This window comes from Gossypium arboreum, chromosome 9, assembly GCF_025698485.1.
Source record: "Gossypium arboreum isolate Shixiya-1 chromosome 9, ASM2569848v2, whole genome shotgun sequence".
NCBI classification, from domain to species: Eukaryota; Viridiplantae; Streptophyta; class Magnoliopsida; order Malvales; family Malvaceae; genus Gossypium; species Gossypium arboreum.
Genome location: NC_069078.1, coordinates 29,887,836 through 29,891,620, shown reverse-complemented (window position 1 = coordinate 29,891,620; position 3,785 = coordinate 29,887,836). Strand labels below are relative to the sequence as shown.

At 34.5% G+C, this 3,785-nt stretch overlaps 1 long non-coding RNA gene across 1 annotated transcript; it reads left to right on the top strand.

Moving 5' to 3' along the window:
- Window positions 1-619: 619 nt before the first annotated feature.
- Window positions 620-1,750, top strand: LOC128280643 (uncharacterized). The gene is made up of 2 exons (XR_008270739.1): window positions 620-771; window positions 1,588-1,750. It is a non-coding gene; the product is annotated as an uncharacterized LOC128280643 (long non-coding RNA).
- The last annotated feature ends 2,035 nt before the right edge of the window (window positions 1,751-3,785 follow it).

Sequence of the window (3,785 nt, the reverse complement as noted above, 5' to 3'; positions counted from 1 at the left end):
GATTAATTGTGTGTTATGATTGAATATAGGTTTGGAGTGTTCAAGAACGGTGTGCGCATTTTTTGTAACTAGGTGTGTAAACACAACCTTGCAAACTAAAATCGGCAAAAAGCCAGAAATATGAATGTCGACGCCACACGGGCTTGTAGGCGTGTAGCCTACACGAGCAAACAACATGGGCTTCCGAGCCCATTTTCACTGTTAAACTGCTAAGGTTGCACGTGTAATATCCTGATTTTGGGCCTAGTCAGAATAGTGGTTTCGTGACCACAAAATCCGAGATAGAAATAATTATTTTATGATTATTTTGAGGTCTATGATATGATTGCATGATTGTGTGAAAATTTCGTGAAGAAATTTTATGCATAAAGTGCTTAAATTGAAATTAGGGACTAAATCGAATAATTTGTAAAACTTGCATTCTAGAAGTTTCTAGTATGAAATTGTTTTGAAATATTAATTAGGAGGTCTTAAATAGCAATTTTACCAATTTCTAAGTCTATGGACAAAAATTGGACATGGATGGAATTTTTGGAAAGTTTAGTAGTAAGGGCATTTTGGTCATTTAGGGGTAAAATGAATTAAAATACAAAATTAAAAGCTAATTTTGCTCATCTTCAACTCCATGGCCGAATATAGCAAGGAGAAACCATGGCTAGGGTTTTTCAAGCTTCCAAGCTCGATTAGCAAGGAAAACTGAAATTCGAGCTAAAATGGGGAAAATACCAAGTTGTGGACGAAATGGTAAAAGTAGCCATTTTCGCATACGAGGTAAGTTCATATGTAAATGTTGGTAACATAGTTATTGTTTTAAATGTTTTAATGTTATTTAAATGATATGATAATTATTATGAAATATCATACTTGTGACAATTGTTTGATAAAATGTCAAATTATGTGATATACATGGAAAATGTGAAATACTACCGAGTATCGGTATTGACATTCCATAGAAGATGGTTGAGACATATGATTGGGAAAAATGTCCCGTTGAGCCTTAGGAATGGATTAGGATACCAGTGACATGTCACTGGGATATTTGGGCATCCGAACTCATTGAGTTGAGTCCCAGTTCACTTATGGATGCAAATGTCCGAACTCGTTGAGTTGAGTCCGAGTTTGTGAGATGTAACTAGGCATCCGAACTCGTTGAGTTGAGTCCGAGTTCACTCATGGATGCGAACACCCGAGGTCGTTGAGTTGAGTCTGAGTTCACTTATGGGCGGGTTACATGGTAGCTTGGCTACATATGTGGCACTTATGTGCAAACTTTCCATGTATCCGAATTATATTCTGATGTGTTCAACGGGTAAAGTTCTACTGAAATGGAGGAGTACTCAAGATGAAAGGGACGTATTGGTAAGTATTGTGATATGGGTACTTTGAACAGGTATGTACTTAACCCTTGGGTTGACAAATCGATATAACAACAATATGGTAAGATGATAACTGAAAATGTGATATGAATGTCTTGGTGATGATTATGCAAATGAGGTTTTATGTTTGCTTATATGGTTATGTTACTTGCTATTTGCATGTGAACTTATTAAGCATTTATGCTTACTCCCTCCTTTTCATTCCTTGTAGTGTTGACAAGCCAGCTCGGAAATCGGAAACGGTCGGAGGCACGCTCACACTATCCGTATACCATCTTGGCATAATGGCTTGTATATTTTGAGTATGGCATGTATAGCATTATAATCATTTTGTGGATATGGTCTTATGATATGGTTATTGAGTGGTATGGAAATGCTTGGTAATGATTAGCCATTGGAATGGCTAATCATGATCATATTTGGTGTTATGTATGTCAAATTGCTAGCTAATCCATGGAAACCATGAAATAGGTAAAATTTACCATAAAATAGATTCAGACAGCAGTAGTGACGTGAATTTGAAAAATCACTAAAAATAGTAGAAATGAAATTAAATAATGAATAAGTTATGGAATCGAAGCTTGATGAGTCTATTTTCATATGGATGGAACAAAATAGGTATATGAGTTATATTTTATGAGATGTTTAAATTTTTGTTAAATAGGGCCAGTACGATTTCTGGATCCGCAGTTCTGACTTTGGAAATTCACCATAAATTTTTCAAAGATAATTAGAAGTCATGATTTATATGTACAGATTCCTTATTTAGTCTAGTTTTATTAGAAAGAAACAGCATAGTCATTGAAACTTTTTACAAGGAGATATCTGATTCGTAATACACAGAGGTCAGAGCAGTCAAACTCTGAAACAGAGGAGACTTTAACTAATAAACTGTACTAATTTGCTTGACCAAAAATTCTATAAAAAAATTAGTAAATAGATATATGAGTCTAGTCTCAGGGAAAATTTTCAGAATTGGATTTCGAGTTTCGTAACTCGAGATATGAATTTTTAAGCGACTATGACGCAGATTGTTAGCTTGACTGAAAATTTTAAAAATAAATTGTTTGAGCTGTTTAAGTAATGAATTAAGTCTGTTAACACCTCGTGTTTGACTCCGGCGACGGTCTCGGGCACGTGGCATTACATTTAGTGGTATCAGAGCAGGTTTAGTCGGTTCTCGGACTAACCAAGCATGTGTAAAAGTTTAGCTATACATGCCACTAATCTGTGATAGTGTGATGTCTTCCGACGCGTTTGAGTACCGTCTTATTTAGACAGGGTACTCTCCAACCGAGCTGTGCCGACCATGTTCAATGTTACCTGAAGGTATTTGAGTAAAATTATGATTATGATAAGTCTCGGTTTAGAAAAGTATGAATAAAACTTTATGATACATATGTGATAAATATCCATACTTGCTTAATGCTCATATGATGTAGTGTATGTGGCTTACTTGATAAGATGAACGGAATAAATAGAAAGTAGTAGAGGTATGAATAAAGGTCATAATATTATGATACGAATGAAAATGTCCTTGTCTTGATTTGGACGTCGAATGTTGATGAATGCTAATGATATATAATTTTTATGAGATAAAGGATTATAATGAAATGAACTTATCTATGTTAAATTGTTGGAGTGAATTATATGATTGTAATGATATGTACACGATGATGCACGAAATGAAAGTTGTCATTGTGATGCAAATATCTATGTTTGTTTGGCCTTATATGATGTCATGAGCATGAATTCAATTAATTAAATGAATGGATAAGTAAAGCTATCTAGAAAACATAGAATGTATGCATAAGTATATTGTCTAAATGGGACAATAGGAAAATTGGTGTAAGCCAACATGAATAAATGACATGATTTTTATGATGTTGCTATGATGATGGAAGTTGTGTCATATGTGTATGTATAAGAAAGTCGAGTGAGAGGTCCTACAACCCCTCCCCCTTACCGAAGTGGTACTTATAATGAAATTTCATGAGATTTGTATTGAATAAGTTTCCAGTTGAGAACCCAAAGAGTTCAGTGATAGAATAATTATAAGTATGATCAGAGATTGAAAATGAGCTGATAAGTAAATTCAGAGCCAGAAAAGTATCGGATTGATATAAAGATTATTGGAATTATGCACTGTCCCAGCTAGGAAAGGAATTCTCTTTGGTAAATCGAATTACTCGTGCAAGGTCGAGAAAAGTGTAAATCGAAATTTATTCGTAATCCACATTCTTTAGTGAATGATTTAATATGAAATTTGTGACGGCAGAACTAGTTGGGGAAATGATATTTGAAATGTGAATTATCTGAGTGTGACAGTTATGACCGGACAGATTTAGCAGTCTCTATTGAGATGTTCTATGTGTTTACCAGTTCTCAGAAATATTTTTATGGCTATTG